Below are 20,752 nucleotides of genomic sequence, written 5' to 3' on the forward strand. Positions count from 1 at the left end.
TGTAATTGTGTTAACATACGTCATTGATGTAGTAAAAAAAATGTTTGTCCCTCTCAGTTAAATGATCATATAGCTGTGTAATTTATGTGTTAGAGAAATATGGTACCGATCTGTAAAGTTGTATAAGCAAATACCATATTAGCTAGGGTTCCTTGTGCTTGCCAAACACATGGTACACAAAGTAAGCGTGTACCCCCCTGAGGATTAATTTAATTATATCCTCAGGTGTTACATTTTACAGCAATGGAATGAAATGTATCACGGAAAACCTTTGTATCATTGTAATTCAAAAATCTTTAAAAATAAATGTTTTAAGTACAAAATTAATCACTCAGATACGTGTACTGTAGCGCTAAACTGTGCGTCTTGTTGCAACATAATCTCTGTGGAAGTGTCGTAGTTATCGTCCTCCGGAAGATAAGTTCTGCAGAAGTCAATGTACTTACCTCATGATAAACAAAAGTGAAATGCTTTGCGTATAGATATCTTAGTTATTTGTTATTGCCGTGATGAAGAAAGTACTGTGCTGTAACATATTGTTGTGCTACGGAAAAGGCTGTCTCATTGTAGCTATACCACAAAAGTTACTACTAAAACATGTTTTACTTTCCAGAATAATTCAGGAAAACTGTGCAGATATAAAACAGATACACCACAAAAGTATCAATGTAAATTATGTTACATATTAGTAGCGTCGTGATATAATCGTGTAGCTGTCAAAGAAACCAAATACTAAGTCATCTTTAATCTCACAGAAAGTACTTCAAATCCAGAATGTATTTTCAAGTAAACCAAAATGTTGCATTAAAATCTCATTAGCAGTATATGTTCTAAGTATGTAAGCCTTATAGTCGTTACGTAATCGTGCAACTAACAAGCAAGAATGTACACACTGCGTCGTCTGTTCACTATAACAATGCATTCGTAATTATTGTCTAAATATGTTCCCTAGGTTCTAGACTGGATAGTTAATTTTAAAACATAGTTGCATGTGAAGTTTCTAAGTGTGACAAAGAGTACTAGTAATATGAAGTGAAAAAATTTTATAGCAAAGACTAAGTTAAAAAGCATATTATCTCTCAATAAATGTTTTTACATGTGAAATGTGGTTAAACCTTTACTAGTACGCAGAGTTTTAGCTTCAACGGAATCATCGTGTGGTATATGTCGGTAAAGAATACTGGAATTTTTCTGGAGGTTAGCGTCTATGTTATTTTTCTCTGAGCCTGCGGTGCGATTCAATGCCTGCTATCTCTTTGTTGGCATGCGTCGTTATAGGGATTAGGAGACCTAACTTCTACAAATTCACCTTGCCCAGAGGGCCCAGCCCCGTTTAAATCCCGCCAGTTCAGATGAAATTCAGGTCTGTCGTTATGATTATATCGTCTGTCGTCATGTCGGTAGTTCCTGTAGTTTCTTTCTTGTCGGTTAAGTGGTGGAGAATTTCTCCCGGAATCGTAACTGCGCGCTGAACTGTTGCGTCTGAAGTTATTCTGTCTCCCTTGATAATAATTGTTTTTGTTCCCATATTGTCTGTTTCTATGGTAATCTCTGTCATATTCATTACTATGGAAATGCGATCTTTCTCTGTAACTATTATTACTCTGCCAGTGGTTGTCATATGGGTGGTGTCTGTTTTGGTCACGATTTGCGTTGTAAGAATAGACTTGTCGTGTCCAGTTATTGTTTCTGTCGTCACGGAATTGTGACGGATGTGACCTGTAGTGATTGTTTTCCTGTTTTCGCATCCCACGACTGTCTGTGTCAATTTCTGGTGTTTCATCATCATGATGCTATGTTTTACTCGGTCTTGTGTAGTTTGAGACCAATATGCTGAGAGGAAAACATGGTAAAATTCTCCTTCACTGTGACAATCGTGAATGACCGATCGCATTCTTTCAGCTGGTTCATTCTCTAAGTAGCCACATAAATTCTAATCTGTGCTCTAATGACCAGTTGGGAGGAAAACAATGAGAGAATTGATGGAGCCACGCTTGTGGAAGAGTGTCGTTGCCAGAATTCTTAAATGTTTTAAATTTACGTGTAGTAATGAACAGCTTATAGTCAAAATCATCATGTCGGCGAGTCGCATATCGGTCATTGTTACGTCGTTTCGGCGGTTCCATTTCAAAATTCAGTGCACCTTGCCAATTTCTTTGATAATTTCCGAAATGCGCTGTATTATTATTTTGTGGCTGTTCCGTATTTCTACGTCCCTCTTCCCGTATGGGGGCGCGAGTGTCCTCTGAAATTCGTAATTCTTGTATTACCTGTGTCAGCTGATCCTGTACTTCTCAGATTTCTCTTTGGTGTTGCGTATTAATTTGATTCTGATTTTGTTTGAATTTCGTAATTTGTTCGCACTCTTCTGTGTCATTAAAGACTACCGGTCTTGTGTCATTCAGATTATCATCTACCTTCGTAGATAAATTATTTAGCTGATCCGAAAGTTCAACTACTTTCTCTCATAATGATCTAATTTCCTCCATGTGTCTTTCTGAACCAATTTTCAGAGTATCTACCGTGTCCTTTAAGTTTTCCTGAGTTTTTGCAAGTTGCGTAACCGAATCGGTAGATGCAACTGAGTCAATTTTAGCTTACAAGGTCTCATGACTTTCATGAACAATAGTTTGCAATTCTTTTATGGCTGCTTCGTGATTCTGTAATGCATTTTCATGCCGCGAAATAATAGGTTGAAAATGCTCACAAATTTGTGTTTTTACGTCATTACAGACTTTTTGACATTTCGATTCAATGTTATGTAACTCAGTAGTTAAATCTTCACGTGTTTGTTCAAGTGTGGTGTCTAATTTCCGAAGATTTTGTTCCATTGTGTCTAACTTTTGAAGCTTTTGGGTGTTTGTCTCTGATTTTGTTCCACTGTGTCTAACTTTCGAAGATTTTGTTCCATTGTATCTAACTTTTCAAGCTTTTGCTGTGTTTGTCCGATTTGTTGTATCAATTGTAATAACAATGCATTTGTGTCTGAAACATGTTCCTCAGTGCTTTTCGTCAGTGAATTTGCACCGGCAACATTCACATTTTGACAAGCAGAAAATGTGTCTTGATTTATTTGAGAAAACGGTGAGGACCCAAAACCTGAATCTACAGTATTTGCGAGATTGTGTCCTGTCATTTCGGATTCCTGAGGCGAGCTATTGCCGACTGATCGATCGATAATGCTTCCCTGTTCACTAATTGTTTCATTGTCCACGCCATTATTTGCCGCCCGCTCCATTTCCCTATGCACAGTTACCAAATTACTAGTTTGAATGTCTGTTAATTCATTACACAGTGATGCTGATAAACTACGCTCGTCATCACTATTATTTCTCAGTTTACTTTGGAGCCTAGTGTTACGTTTTTCACACGCCATTATTGACACAATATTTCACACGATAACACAGAAAAGCACAATTTGAAGAGCAAAAATAAGAGAACACATTAACATAGCGCTGAAAATAATATCTAGTTAATTGCAAGCGCAGCTGCGAAATACTTGGTGCAAATCTACATGCATGCCACAACTGTGTACAACAATGCAAAACTACAACTACAAAGGAAATTCTCTCTATAACTACGCACTAGCAATAAACAAAAGCTACACTAATTACACAAACTACAAGAAAAATTAGAAGATTCCAGTGAGGTATCCTGGCAGGGTCGCCATATGAAACGTCCCCTTTGAACAATTGTACATGACTGTGCTTAAACTGACACACAATTTTTTTTAGCGTAACGCAATCTGACTTTCATAAATCCCTACAAAAGAATGGCCCTGACTAACATTAACCTATACCTTTCACAAATCACTTACCTCACAAAAATCTTCGTTACTCAAGCTACTGCAATACAGCGAGCAGCACTATTGCCAGCTAAATAAAAGATTCAAACTACTGAAGGCACTAATTACTGATAGGCATAGTTAGCAAATGAAAGATTTTAATAGGGAACAAACAATGTATTTACCTTAATAGTCATAATATATATAGCAGTTCATGACATCCAGTCTTACAAATTTCAAAACTCCGCCATTTCTCTCCCTACATCCACCACTGCTGGCGACTCACCTCCAACTGTGCAACGCTATGCACTGTTCACATCTAGCTGCCGCTGCCCAACACTACAATGGCAGACAACAATGCATACTAGCCAGAGACTGCACACAGCACAGCCAGTGATTTTGATACAGAGCGCTACGTAATGTTGCCAATAAGAAAACAAACAGCCTACTTACAAGCCGTTCCCTAATTTAATTATCTCCTGCTGTATTCTAGGTCAAAGAGGAAAGACGTCGATGTATTCTCGGAAATGATCATGCAGGAATTTAGCAAGCATTTGCGCTTATGAAATAAAAGTTTAACAGCTATTAAAACAAAATTTAACTACGAAATAGTAGTAAAATGGATCAACAACGTTGGGAAATAATCAGTTTGAGTCACCTAAGCCGGCCTGTGTGGCCGTGCGGTTCTAGGCGCTTAAGTTTGGAACCGCGTCACCGTTACGGTCGCAGGTTCGAATCCTGCCTCGAGCATGGATGTGTGTGATGTCCTTAGCTTAGTTAGGTTTAAGTAGTTCTAAGTTCTAGGGGACTGATGACCACAGATATTAAGTCCCATAGTGCTCAGAGCCATTTGAACCACTTTTGAGTCACCTAAGGACTATAAGGTCAAATGTATCCAGACAACTTAAAGATAAACAAGGTTTCCACCAAAAATTAATGTGCTATGGGCCCAGAATTTGAGTGGTTAATGTTTATTATTTTGACTGTCGAGATACTGAAGTCAGTCCTGCGTTTATAAATGAGCTGTGTTCTTTTTAATAGCATGCAAGATTTCTTGAGAAAATATATTATAAGGGTGTGTGGCACGTTATGTTCACACTGAAAGATTTGCAGTACGAGGTTGGAAATGGGCTATAAATGAAGCCCTGAACTATCAGCAAGGCGCGGAATCGCATGATTCATAGCGCATACTTTTGGTCACAACATGGAATCTGCACTTCACCTGTTCATACTTAGCACACTCGCTTTCCTTTGCAAGAAATTTTACTGCTAACAGCACACTCCTCCTACAACAGCTTTTATTGACTACCTTGAATATGATTTCATTGAAAGCAGAAACATGCCTAATAGTCCACTCAGGTGTTCAAACCGACCTTCTGGTTGAAGACAGGTTTAACATTTGTGTTGCTTCAGTGTTTCGGTTCACGGATAACTTATTGATCTTGCAGGAAATACTCGCCCCTTTTTGCAGTGTCGCTGATCTAAAACATAGTTACAGTTTTTTCGTGGGCGGTAAAATACGTTAGGCTTAGGGGCTAAGTGACTCACCCTGAACAGTGTGTCCTAATTTCCTACGCGGACAGCATCTTATTTTCTAGTTAATAGAAACATAGCTCTCAGATGAAGGAATATAATGGTTAAATGTAATGCATATTCCTTCGAAGAAAGGATTCGCGCACGAGAAAAACACTGTTTCGACCAGTGTATTGCCTACACGTGAGTTCCACTCGAGGAGAATGGCATTTAATTTTATTCGGCTGCGGAGCAGTTAGTTTTCCGGCGGGCCGGCAGGTGGCAGCGACGCTGCCTTCGTGGCGCCGCCCGCGGTCTCTGTCTTGCTCTCCGCTCTCATCCGGACGACGAATTATAGCTCTTGTCACGGCTGTTCATTTGTAGATGGAGTTTTATCCCCAGGAGGAAAGCCCCAATCACGAGCTGAGAAAATTGCTTATCTCTGCAGCCAATGGTAGGTCGAGGCGAAGCGCGCGCCGGCCTCCTTGCCGAGGGAAACAATGCATGCGGGGCGCGCCGCTGGCGCGGGCGGTTGGGGGCGGCGGGGGCGGACGTGTCAATTACACCGAGCGGGATATCAACTTAATGGTACTCGTAATCAACCGCGAGCAAATAATTTTTCTTCCGGACTCTATTTGTTTCTCGCCGCTACGAATAATGATGTACGCGCATCGTCAGCGACGCGGCGGCAGGGGAGGGCAGGGAAGCGCGGCGCAGCCGTGTGAGACGTGAGGTCGCGGCACAGTGCCGCCAACAATCGCGGTCCCACGGGCCCCGCCGCACAATGGGCAGCGCCATATCGTGGCCATTAGTGAAACTACGCAGCGCCTCCAATCTTGCGGATTACGGCAGCTGGTCCGAACAGCCGCGTCTGTGGAGACGGCAGGCGCGGCGTCGCGGTCCCGCCGACGTCTTTTGTTGCAGGCGACCGCTTGCTTTGCTGGCGCTCCCGCTGCTCGTCAGAGCGGCTTCTGTCAATTACAATATGGGCTGCTTTTGGCCACTCTTCCTGCTGCACTGACGGTATCCACCCGCACAGTGGTGTCATGGATGCCGAATATAGATCGTCCTTTATATATATCTCGTCTCAATCCTTTTGGGTGAAACTGAAACTGGTGATAAAGGGTTCTCAACAGATTATATTGAGATAGGGAACCAATGGTCAGAAATGTATATTATTGTGTTATTGAGACATACAGTGTCAAAGCGACGGCCGCCAATCTCAATGTATGTATTGCGACGGCTTGTGCAGTTCTGTTGCACTCTCTAAAGGATTCCAGGTGTCTGCTGCACACAGGAAAAGCGGTGGGTAATAAACAGCGTACACCGATGACCACCAAACAGTCATACTGTATACAACTTAGCTCGTAGCACGTGTGTCATGTGATGACTGCATGCATCGCACCGGTGCCACAGTGGCCGGTCGGATCTCACACCTCTAGACTTTTTTCTCTGTGGTCACGTCAAGACGTTGGTGTACGAAATCCCCGCAGAAACGAATGAAGACCTGCTTGCTAGGGTCCAAGATGCTTGTCTCCTGATACAAGAGAGTGCACATCGGAACTTCATGTGCCGTTGCCATGCATGCACTGAGACTGGCAGTCATCACTTTGAACAATTACTATCAGCTGAGTTGTTTTTATGCAGTGTGCACTGTGTACTCCAACCACAATAAACATGCATTTCCGACCATTGGCTCCCTATACCAATATAGTCGATTATGTATCCACTATATACAGTTTCATTTTGTCTCACAAGTTTTGTGACACCTTGTGTAACTTTGTGATACTAGAAAAAAAGCCATTTTACATAGATGCAGAAACTACACGAGCGAAAAGTGTTTCGCCCAGATACTGGCAGGTCTCCATGAGTATTTGGAACAATGCTCTCTGTAGTACTTCCCATAGTTATTGAAAAACGTGTAGCGAAGAATTCACAGAGCGAACCTCACGATCTGTGTGGTCTGAGAAATGTTCCATTAGATGAGGACCTGAGGGAGTCGGGATGATCAAAATATTTTACGGATATTTTACGGACTTGGTAGTGCTCCTCCAACAAGTTGGTGATCCATTTAGCGATGTAATAATATGTTTGTTGATATATTTTATTTCATTTAAGGATCACAAAAACTTTTTAATTCAGAAGGTAATTAATTTCGGTTCCTAGGAACCATCTGAGAAAACTCGCAACTCGTGAGGCCAACTGTGTACTCGGTTTCAAGATATATATTGCGAACCGAAATTAATTAACTAATGTGTTAAAAAAGATTTTGTGGTCCGTAATGGGAATAAAACATATAATTAATCTCCTTGGATCACTGATATAAATTTTGCTGCGACTATGTTCCAACTCACGACGCTGTTTGTTAGTGAAACCAACATTCTTCCCTTGGCCGCGGCAGTAATCTCCAGAGTACAGTGCTCCCCCTATCATCTCGTGTTTTCTAGTCAGTGTACTCATTCTGTAAATTACCAACATCCTGTGAAGCGAAAACTAGATTCCTTGAAACGACTGCACATCACCATTGACTTTATGTACAGTGTCGTTATTACCGAGTTAATTCAAGTTTATCGGCCTACCGTAGTTACGATGGGTGGAGATATTATCCGTTTGTTTTGAAAACCCTTACACTACTTCGTTTCTTGATATTTGCTGGTAAAAAAGTATTAGCTACCCCGCTGTGAGATATCGGTTAGTCCTCACACTATCTTGTGCTCGCCGCTTCATCTCAGGCACTAATGGCGCGTGGAGTTTAACACTTTCATGGCGATTAGTAACGATCTTACCTTTTTGTGCCCAAAGTTTAAGAGGAAATAAAACAAACCAGCAATGATGTAACTAAACAAATTGACAAGTTTTTGTATTTTGTATTTTTGTATTTTGTATTTAGGACAGCTGAAAATAGTGACAGGGTGGGCAGAAAATGAAATATTTGAAAGAATAAAAAGAGCCTGTAGTTCTTTTAGTAAACTGAAACAGAGTTACAATCAGCGTGATTTTCCGGGCCAGACTTAAGAAAGTGAGACACAGTCTTTGTACGCGAATTCGTCCAAAACCTAAGGCTACTCAGTGAGCATTGAGAAGATAAGTGTTACAAATTACTATTCGGAATAGGAAAATAGACAATAAGATTAACGTTCACACAGGAGTGGAATAAATAGTTAGCGTTGTTATGAGCCTGAGGTGGAGGTGAGTTACACATGTTGCTAATCGAATTTATGGTGGGAGGAGAATAAGATCTAATAGAAGCTGGAAAGAACACCTGCAGGAACGAACTGGTTATACAGCATATAGCCGGAACCAGTAGTGCATGGAAAACTTTGGGGGACTCGTTTACTTATCAGATGACGTCAAATCGATGATGTTGACTACGAGATGGCATTAGAGAAGTGGTTCAAGAGACTGTGTGATAAATCTAGAAGAGCTATAGCTTTCACAGAGTCATGATAATTTTTTCTGAGCAACCTGTCTCTTCTGAGCTTTTAATGTTATACATTATTGTTCGAAGACCATTACAAATGGTACACATTTTCGTTTGATTACCATAAAAACTTCAAATAATTTTTTTATTAGGTGAGTTCCGGGCTGACAAGCAGTGTCAGCTTGTCATATTTCAAAAATAAATTCAAGACCGAGAAACGAAATCTTTTCCTGATGCTTCAGCTTGGTTGTTGGAGCACATCAGAATGACGGCCTTTGTGGCTATTAACTTTACCTGATTTAACATCCATTTGTTTCATTCTGTATACTAAGGTGACAAAAGGCATGGGATATCGGTACGCACATATACAGATGGTGGTAGCATTGCGTACACAAAGCATAAAAGGGCAGTGCATTGGCGGAGCTGTCATTTTGAATCAGGTGATTCACGTCAAGCGGTGTCCGATGTGATTATGGCCGCACGATGGGAACTAACAAATTTGAATGCGGAATGGTAGTTGGAGCTACATGCATGGGACATTCAGTCTCGGAAATCGTTAGGGAATTCAATATTTCGAGATCCACAGTGCCAAGAGTGTGTCCAGAATACCAAATTTCAGGCATTACATCGTTACACGGAAAACGCAGTGGCCAACGGCCTTCACTTAACGACCGAGAGCGGTGGCATGTGTGTAGATTGTCAGTGATAATAGATAAGCAACACTGCTTGAAATAACCAAAGAAATCAATATGACACGTATGGCGAACGTATCCGTTAGGACAGTGCAGAGGAATTTGGCGTTAATCGGCTGTGGCAGCAGACGACCGACGAGTGCCTTTGGAAACAGCACGACTTCAACTGCAGCGCCCCTCCTGGCCTCATGACCATATCAGCCGTGCCATATATGACTTAAAAACCGTGACCTGGTCTGGTTAGTCCTGATTTTAGTCCGTAAGTGATGATGATATGGTTCGAGTTTGACGCAGACCTCACGAAGCCATGGACCCATAATGGTGTGGACTGTCTTTACATGGAATGGACTGGATCCTCTGGTTCAACCGAGCCGATCATTCAAGGGAAATGGCTATGTCCGGCTACTTTGAGACTATTGGAAGCCATTCATGGACATCGTCAAATCAAGGATGGAATTTTTATGAACGGCAGTGTGCTATGTCACCGGCCAGAATTGTTCCCGATTGATTTGAAGAACATTCTGGACAACTCGGGCGAATGATTTGGCTACACAGATCGTCCGACATGGGACATAATCGAGAGATCAGTTCGTGCACAAAATACTGCACAGATAACACTTTCGCAATAATTATAGACGGCTAAGGAGGCAGCATGGCTCAGTATTTCTGCAGGGGACTTCCAACGACTTCTTAAGTCTGTGGCATGTCGAGTTACCGCTCACGCCGGGCAACAGGAGGTACAACACGATATCAGGAGGTATCCCATGACTTTTGTCATCTCAGTGTAGTACTGGCCAAAAGAATCGTCTGTACCTCTCCAGTTAACAATGTGGAATAGTTTTTGAGCAAACCTGGTTCTCTTTCCGTGTTCATATACGATTATCTGAAGCATTCCGTTGTTATGTGTACATAACCAGAACTGATCCTCTATTCATCATTTACAGGAAAATAAAAAACAAAATTATCCGAGATGTTCTGCTTCGGTCCTCACTTAAACCATTTAGCCCACATGAGGCACTTCACACAAGGACAGATAAATCGAGACTGACGCACAGGCTCTCTCAGGTCTGTTGGTTCAAAATTATATTCTGTGAGTCCAGATCCATACCTATAGTCAATCATCTCAGCTCTCGTTTTCAAATAATCACTATCGGTGGCCTATGACTTACGCTGCCTGTGTATCACAACCGTCGCCAAAGCATTGGAATGAAAATTTGTCACACATTCAAATGTGATGAAACTGCAGCCTATCTCTACATCTACGTACATTACTATTCTGATAGTCACATTTAAGTGCTTGGCAGTGGGTAAATAGACTTTGAGACTATTTCTTGACCGTTCCACTTTCGAACAGCACGTGGGAGAAATGAACACCTAAATCTTTCCGTGAGTGCTCTTATTTTATTATGATGTACGTTCTCTCCTTATGGCGTGAGTCAAAAATATATTTCCACATTCGGAAGAGAAAGTTGGTGACTGAAAATATCTGAACTGTTGCTTGAGTCATCACGTAGCAAACTCCACCAGGACACTGTGCTGTGTACTCAGTGTTAAAACGACTGAGGTGTTATGAACATAACGCACTTAGTACTTTATGATTGAATCAGGCACCCACTGTAGAACGGGAGCACTCTTTTTTCCTACGCATACAGCACAAATACAGTTGTAAGTAGGCTGTTTAGGTTTTTATGTTGGTGACACCCCGTAGCGCTCTGTATGAAAAGCACTGACTGTGCTGTGTGCAGTCTGTGGCTGGTTGGCATTGTTGGATTATTCACTATTGCAGTGTTGGGCAGTTGGAGGTGAGCCGCCAGCAGTGGTGGATGTAGGGAGAGAGATGGCAGAGTTTTGAGAGCGGACGATCTGAAAGAGTGTCCGTTAGAAAAATAAATTTGTAAGACTGGATGTCATGAACTGATATATATATTATGACTTTTGAACACTATTAAGGTAAATACATGGTTTGTTCTCCATCACCATCTTTCATTTGCTAACTATGCCTATCAGCAGTTAGTGCCTTCAGTAGTTAGAATCTTTTATTTAGTTGACAGTATTGGCGCACACTGTATTGCAGTAGTATGAGTAACGAAGATTTTTGTCAAGTAAGTGATTCATGTAAGGTATAGGGTATTGTTAGTAAGGGCCATCCTTTTGTAGGGATTATTGAAAGTCAGATTGCGTTGCGCTAAAAATATTGTGAGTCTGTTTAGAGATGATCAAAGTAAGTAAAGAGAGAAATGTCTGAGTACGTTCAGTTTTGCTCAGCTGTTTGAAAAACAAATAACGTAATGGGTTTACCAGCACAGTCATTCTTAATTTCTCTAAGGGCTTGTTTCACAGTTTGTGCGGTAAGCTTAAGGTATTGCTCATCCTTTCTCATTACAGCTTTCCCTTTTCCTTCTTGTGCTCACATTTATACACTAGCGTAAAAACTCTTTCATTTTGTGAAAGAAAGATCAGAATTCTGCGGAGACTATACAGTTGGGTATTCAGCCAAGTTAATGATGTCGTTTGCTGTCAATGGTATACTGACAAAGGCCGCAGTTGCCTTCTACGAGTGTTGAGGTTCTCTAACTATGGCGTTCGCAGCTTGTCACATGGTTTGGTTTGTCATAACGAGCACCAAGGTCTGTGTTCAAAACACGTTCGCCATACAAGGGGCGTTCAATAAGAAATGCAACATACGTATTTTTTCTCGGCCAATTTCGGTTGAAAAAAAAAAAGCAGAATTAATTTTCTTGAGTGGTACAGCGGAATATTCTCTCTTCAGCCCCTATAGTTCATGATGTTCACACAGGTGGCGGCGCTATACGTAACCTTCGAAATGACGTCTGTAATGGAGATGTGTTCCAGGCCGAGAGCTGCCATTAAGTTTCTTTTGACGAAAAATCAGCGAATCGCAGACATTCATAGGAGCGTGCAGAATGTCTATGCCTATGGTGAACTGGCAGTGAACAAAAGTATGGTGAGTGTTTGGGCGAGGCGTCTGTCATCATCGCAACAAGGCTGCGCAAACCTGACCGATCTCCTGAATGCCAAATACAACGCCGCATGCAACTGAGACTCCTCCAGTGTTGGACAGTGTGGACACACCCATTCAAGGTGATCGACGAGTCATAATCAAACACAACTGCACGTCTCTGTTGGTAGTGCTGACTCACTCGTCCACCAATTGGGTGCTCAAAGTTAAGTGTACGATGGCTTCGTCGGCTTCCACCTTCCATCTATTTGGCTCAATGAAGGATGCACTCTGCGGGAAGGAACAGGTGGATGACGAGAAGGTTACTGATGCAGCAAGGCGTTGGCTCCGATGCTGACAACCTGTGTGGTACGCAGGGGGCGTACAGGCCCAGCAAATAAGTTGTCGTAAGGCGGTCGTATTAAACGGTGATTATTTTGAAAAATGTGGATTTGTAGCCAGAGGGGAATAATGTGATGTTTTGAATCCTGAATAAAGCCAACATGCTTTCAGAAAGAAAATATATTGAATTACTTATTGAAAGACCCTCATGTAAGCGGTATCTGTTTGCGGACGCCCCTAGCGGCTGCGCTGAGTTACATACTGCTGCCGCACCATATAATTCATCGTGTGCATATGTGGCAGAGTTCGATATAAAAGCAAGTGCAATGAAACTGGCTATAATAATACTTCCTCAACAACTATGAATAAGAAATTACCCCGTGGTCCAATTGTCTGTGGTGGACTATGACTTCGCACTGACGAAAATGGACGTAAATTATGGCGAGAACTGGATCACCACAGCTCTCGTACTTGTGCACAAGGACAACATTACTGGTATAACTCCGTCAGAAACGTTTCTACCCGAGATATCGTCACCCACTAGATCCTAATCACGCCAAAGACTGTGTAGTCGTATTCTGCGTCTCGGGGAAGCACGTCGAGAGAGGCTTCACGATCATATACAGGGTGGTCCATTGATCGTGACCGGGCCAAATATCTCTAAGCGTCAAACGAAAAAACTACAAAGAAAGAAACTTGTCTAGCTTGAAGAGGGAAACCAGATGGCGCTATGGTTGGCCCGCTAGATGGCGCTGCCATAGGTCAAACGGATATCAACTGCGTTTTTTAAAATAGGTACCCCCATTTTTATTACGTACTCGTGTAGTACGTAAAGAAACATAAATGTTTTAGTTGCACCACTTTTATCACTTTGTTATAGATGGCGCTGTAATAGTCACAAACATATGGCTCACAATTGGTAACAGGTAGGTTTCTGAAATTAAAATACAGAACGTAGGTACGTTTGAACATTTTATTTCGGTTGTTCCAATGAGATACATGCACCTTTGTGAACTTATTATTTCTGAGAACGCATGCTGTTACATCGTGATTAACTGTAAATACCACGTTATTGCAATAAATGCTCTAAATGATATCCGTCAACCTCAATGCATTTGGCACTACGTGTAACGACATTCCTCTCAACAGCGAGTAGTCCGCCTTCCATAATGTTCGCACATACATTGACAATGCGCGGACGCATGTTGTCAGGCGTTGTCGGTGGATCACGATAACAAATATCCTTCAACTTTCCCCACAGAAAGAAATCAGATGACGTCAGATCCGGTGAACGTGCTTCGACGACCAATCTACCTGTCATGAAATATGCTATTCAGTACCTCTTCAACCGCACGCGAGCTATGTGCCGGACATCCATCATGTTGGAAGTACATCGCCATTCTTTCATGCACTGAAACATCTTGTAGTTACATCGGTAGAAAGTAGAATGTCAGCATAGTTTTCACCATTTAGATTGCCATCGATAAAATGGGGACCAATTATCCTTCCTCCCATAATGCCGCACCATACATTAACCCGCCAAGGTCGCTGATGTTCCACTTGTCGCAGCCATCGTGGATTTTCCGTTGCATAATAGTTCATATTATGCCGGTTTACTTTACCGCTGTTGGTGAATGATGCTTCATCGGTAAGTAGAACGCGTGCAAAAAATCTGTCATCGTCCCGTAATTTCTCTTGTACCCAGTGGCAGAACAGTACACGACGTTCAAAGTCGTCGCCATGCAATTCCTGGTGCATAGAAATATGGTACGGGTGCAATCGATGTTGATGTAGCATTCTCAACACCGAAGTTTTTGAGATTCCCGATTCTCGAGCAATTTGTCTGCTACTGATGTGCAGATTAGCCGCGACAGCAGCTAAAGCACCTACTTGGGCATCATCATTTGTTGCAGGTCGTAGTTGACGTTTCACATGTGGCTTAACACTTCCTGTTTCCAGGATACCGAGCAGCATAAATAGCACACGCCCGTTGGGCATTTTGATCACAATAGCCATACATCAACGCAATATCGATCTTTTCCGCAATTGGTAAACGGTCCATTTTAACACTGGTAATGTACCACGAAGCAAATACCGTCCGCACTGGCGGAATATTACGTGATACCACGTACTTATACGTTTGTGACTATTACAACGCCATCTATGACAAAGCGCAAAAAGTGGTCCAACTAAAACATTCACATTTCTTTACGTACTACGCGAATATGTAATAAAAAATGGGGGATCCTATTTAAAAAAGCGCAGTTGATATCCGTTTGACCTATGGCAGCTCCATCTAGCGGGCCAACCATAGCGCCATCTCGTTTCCCTCTTCAAGCTAGACAAGTTTCAATCTTTGTAGTTTTTTCGTTTGACGCTTATTTCGTGAGATATTTGGCCCGATCACTATCAATAGACCACCCTGTATAATGATTGTTAACATCAGGTATCAAAAGGTAAATGGAGATAATAATACGTCACCGAATAGAAACAAGCGATCGTGTTGGGAAGTTGCTGAGAAATGCCTTGGGAAGAGTCAGTCGCGAGCACAAGCGCCGCCGTGGCCGTAGCGAAGCAGCGGCAGCGAGCCGGCTGCCGGCCAAAGCTCGGCGCTGGCTCCGCCACCTGCGCCGGCCGGCGACAGCACGGAGCGCGGCGCGCGGCGCCGGCAATTTGCCGCGGCGAGGTGCGGCCCATCCAATTATAATGTGCGGCCGGCGCTAACTATCCGTCTCTTTTGGCAGCTTCATTATACGCGGTATGAAGTGGATAATTGACTAATTAACTGTGATGCCGGCTGGCCGGCTCGGCGGCTGGCCATCTTCTTGCGCCCTCGCCGGGTGACAGGTCGCAATTACATGCCGGCCGCCGTTCGCTCGGCACGCCGCCCTCGCAACCAACCCTGTCAGCGGCCCACTCCGGGAGAGACATTTTCACCAGCTTATCGCCTTCTCTCTTAGTAATGCTCTACTCACTCATTTTTGGAAGATAAAATTCTCGCCATTTTTTTTATCGTAGGTTTAACATTGACAGTAAAAGCAATTGAGAATGTAAAGTTGAACCTCGACAGTGTTCACAGCTGCAAGTGAAACAAATGACTATCTTTGATTCACTGTCAGGATACTGAAAACTACAGTTCGCCAACGGAAGGGATTTCTTACATAGACTTGTACAGTCTGGGTTGGGTTGTTTGGGGAAAGAGACCAGACAGCGAGGTCATCGGTCTCACCGGATTAGAGAAGGATGGGGAAGGAAGTCGGCTGTGCTCTTTCAAAGGAACCATCCCGGCATTTGCCTGGAGAGATTTAGGGAAATCACGGAAAACCTAAATCAGGATGGCCGGACGCGGGATTGAACCGTCGTCCTCCCGAATGCGAGTCCATCGTACAGTCTGGAATTGCTGCTGTTCATGTCTGTTATACTGATATCGAGAACAGTACATTGGTACAGGTTACTGAAAAATAATATCAAGACACTCTGTACGCTTAGTTTGCCTTCTTTCAGAACCATATATGCCTTTACAGTTACGAGGCTTTTGAGCTCTTTCACTGCTCTGGCTACACAAACACCCCAGTCACAGTTTAACCAGTACTCAAAATTAATTGTTTTTCATATCTGACCGGAGGCTATGTGCGACATCATCCTGAGTTCTAAGGAATGAGGCAGTATTAGATTATTTTGTATGTGGCCTGTATTAGTGGTGTAGTCAACAGTAGAATACAGCATGAAGTGGGGAACCATACGATCAGGCGGTTAGAGCGCATTCAAACATCTAAAACATTCAGCTGCTTGGGGTTAAGAAAGATACGGGGGAATGTGAATAACTTGCTGTATAGATCGTCACAAATGGCAATAAAAGCGCGGAAACGTGGCCCTGCAGTTACTAGTCTGTTGCGCGATTCGCTACAGCACAAGCCACCGCAACCAAAAGCTGCTTCATATCCGTCTATTCCTTGAAGGGCAAAAAAGTAACAAACCACGAAGGAATTATCCGCATGGGACGGAAATCGCAACATGTAAACAAATGATTACAATTTCAGAAAAATTAGATGATTTTTTTTTTTTTTTTTTTTTTTTTTTTTTTTTTTTTGTAGTGAAAGAGACTCACAAATTGAGCAAATCAGTAACGCCTTAGTCCATCTCTGGGCTTTATACAAGCAGCATTTCGGATTGGCATAGATTGATACAGTTGTCGGATATTCTTCTGAATGATATCGTGCCACATTCTGTCCAAATGGCCAGTTAGACAGTCAAAATCCCGAGGTGATTTGGAGGGACCTGTACTGAATTACCCTTTATTTAATCTAACATAAATCATTCTCAAGAGATCACAGGTTTCTAGTTCAGATGACATGGATCTGTTAAATTAACAAGCATAAATACCAGCATTGAAGAACTAATATTCAAAAGACTAAAGGCAAAACTTAAAGTAGAATCAGTCAGGTCACATTTACAGTCACACAGTCTCAAAATTTTCTCACCAATTTTCAGTGTCGTCGTCATAATAAAAGCCGACTTCGATGTGACAGACAAAGAAGCCCAAGACCCTTTAGAAGAAGTAGGTCTCACTTCTGAACCAGCCGCTACAATACATTCAAGGGCAACCGGAAAAAATACATTTCCTGAAAACTAAGGTAAAGCGCCCACACGTACACAACGTCGGCTGGTATGTAAACGATTAGTGCTACTATTCTCTAGACAGGTAGTACAACAACCAGAATGCTTTAGTGTTGTTCGTGTTCAGTGTTTTTACCAGGGTATATAAGGAATGCGAACAGCGTCAGATGTTCAGTTGTCAATATGATGAACACGGCTCGTAGTGACTGCGGGATCTCTGACGGAGCAGTAGTACGTCACGAACATCCTGGGCCCTCATATGTTAACTCTCATCCCACATTATCGCAGTGCCATTTTTCAACAGAGCAGTGCTCGTCCATAGGTAGCACGTGCCCCTAGGAGCTGTCAGCCTGCTGTTGACGCTCTCCTGTGGCCAGCAATATCCGAAATCTGTCCCCGGTGGACCGTGAGTGAGACCAGCTCTGACGTCGACACCGTCCTAGTGCCAGTATCCGGAATATCAAAGACCAGTTACAACAGTTGTTGCCCAGCTTGCCTGAAGAGAGGATACGACGACTTTATGACACCCTTCCGATTGAAATTTCGTGAGAGGATTCCGCCGCAAGGAGAAACGCGTTTGTTGTAATGATGTCCACCCGAAATCCTGTATCATGTCTGTGACACACTCTCCCCCATTTCTCGATAATACAAAAAGTGCTCCCCTTCTCTGAACTTTTTCAGTGTTTTCCACTGATCCTGTCTCGCAAGGATCCGACACCGTGTAGCAGTACTCCAAAAGAGGACGGACAAGCATAGTGCAGGCAGTCTTTTTTGTGGATCTGTTTCATTTTCTAAGAATTCTGCCAAAAAATGCAGTCTTTGGTTCGCCTTCTCCACAATTTAAATATGCTAAATCTCATGTTAGTAAATTGCCGAAGTGTCTCTAGCAAGATCCCCGAGTTACTCTCCGAAATAAACAGTAGTAATCCCAATATTGTATTAGGTACCGAAAGCTGGTTGAAACCAGAATTTAGTAGCAGTCAAATTTCGAATTCGGATTGGACAATGTTTAGGAGGGATAGGACTGATGCTATGGAGGTGGTGTGTTCATTGCAGTTAAAATCTGCTTAAACACAGTTGAGATCGATACTGCTTCGGGCTGTGAAATAGTGTGAATAAAGCTGTCTATCAGAGAAGGAGTGACCATTGTATTATGATGTTTTTATAAACCACCAGCATCCGCAACAAACGTCGCAGAACGTTTCAGGGAAAGTCTTAAGTACATAGGAAATAACTATCCAGATTATCCACTAGCTATAGGTGGAGACTTTAATCTGGCGTCCATTGACTGGGAAAATGACACGTTTATCACAGGAGGCAGAAGCAAAGACTCGTGTGAAGTTATTCTAGGAGCGCTCTCAACATACAACCTTGAGCAATTGGTTAGAAAACCGACTCGAGATGGGAACGTATTAGATATCTTGGCAACAAACAGACTTATTTTAATTTAACAAACCTACCTGTTACCAACTGTTCGTCTAAAATTGTGAGCCATATGTTTGTGACTGTTACAGCGCCATCTATCACAAAGCGAAAAAAGTGGTCCAACCAAAATGTTCATGTGATGTTTAAAGCTTTCCCGGCGTACTGATTGTTCCATAAAAACACGGGAGAACTGCCGGATATCAGTAACGTCCTGCCACGATATTTCGGCGCAGAGTCTTCTGGCCATCTTTAGGTGAGTGCTACTGTAGTAGCACTCGCGAGTACGTGCTGAGCTCCGCTATTTAAAGCCGTACTGAGGTGACGTTGCGCATGCGCTGCTCAGCGTGCGCGTTCATAACGGCTCCGTGCGCTGCGCCTCGCGCCCTCCACTGTGAAAGCCTGGCGTATCGCTGTCAGGTCGATTTCCATCTTTATGCAGATAACTACGTCGACTACGAAGTTTCTCTATAACAGGATTCCAAGCAGAGTTCAGCTGATAACCGCTATCTCGATTGATGAGAGTCTCGTTGTCAGACAATCTTATTTCCACAGCTTCATTGATAATCGAGCTCCAAAAGTTTGATGTATGGGCCAAAATTTTTGTGTCGTTGTAATTCATGGAGTGGTCTGTGGAAATACAATGTTCGGCGATTGCGAACTTGGTGGGTTGGAGAAGGCGAGTATGCCGTTGGTGTTCGACAATGCGTTCCTGCACAGTTCGTATTGTTTGCCCTATATAGGATTTACTGCATTCACACGGAATTTTGTAAACACCTGATTTACGCAGGCCCAGGTCGTCTTTAACGGATCCCACCACTGATGAAATTTTGGAAGGAGGGCGAAAGATAACTCTCACTTGATACTTTCTCAATATTCTGCCTATCTGTGAAGAAATACTCCCAATAAATGGTAGATAAACAGTCGACCTGAAGGCCTCTACCTTGTTCCGTCGTTTGTAGGTCTTCATCACTCTGTTCACTTGCCTAGGTGAAAAGCCATACTTCAGAAATACTTTTTGCAGGTGTTCCAGTTCCGCTTGAAGACTGTCGGCGTCAGAGATAGTATGGGCACGGCGGATCAAGGTTTTGAGAACGCCCATTGTTTGTGCTGGATGGTGGCAACTAGTAGGTTGTAGATACAGGTCTGTATGAGTGGGCTTCCTGTACACCGAATGACCAAGTGTGCCATCACTCTTCCGTCGCACCAAGACGTCTAAAAATGGCAGACAACCATCTTTCTCTATCTCCATGGTAAACTTTATGTTTTCATGTATGGAGTTCATGTGACGTAAAAATTCTTGGAGACGGTCCAGACCATGAGGCCACACTATAAAAGTGTCGTCAACGTACCGCCAAAATACTGTCGGTTTAAAAGTGGCAGAGTCGAGTGCTCTCTCCTCAAAATCCTCCATAAAAAGATTGGCCACCAGTGGAGACAAAGGACTCCCCATGGCGACACCGTCAGATTGTTCGTAAAATTCGTTGTTAAATATAAAATATGTAGAGGAGAGAGTGTGCTCAAACAACGCTGTAATGTCTGCACCAAACATATTGCCAATGAGATGTAGTGAGTCCACCAGAGGCGCCTTTGTGAAAAGTGAAACCACATCAAGACTGACCAATAAGTCATTACTTTGCAGTTGTAGTGACTGAAGTCGACTGATAAAATCACCAGAATTCTTTATGTGATGTACACACTTGCCTTTTGAGCAGAATCGAGGCGACAGTCCATGGAGTGGCTCCACACTACCTCCCCTCCGAAGAAAAAATTCAAAGCAGCACCTTCAGCCGGTAAAATAATGGCGACTGTCTGCTGGCACTGTGAAGGGGTTTTTCTGTTTGTGTCCTAACTTGTACTGCAACGATCAACTTTGAAGTGTATTGTCCTACTCTCAGGAAATCGAAGAACAGACTTCAGCACGTTCGTTGCCATAGAAATGCAAATGAACTTCTCCTTCGCCGTTACAAAGCGAGGTCTCACGCTAGTGTGCGCACCCGAGA

Source organism: Schistocerca nitens, chromosome 1 (assembly GCF_023898315.1).
Source record: "Schistocerca nitens isolate TAMUIC-IGC-003100 chromosome 1, iqSchNite1.1, whole genome shotgun sequence".
NCBI lineage: Eukaryota > Metazoa > Arthropoda > Insecta > Orthoptera > Acrididae > Schistocerca > Schistocerca nitens.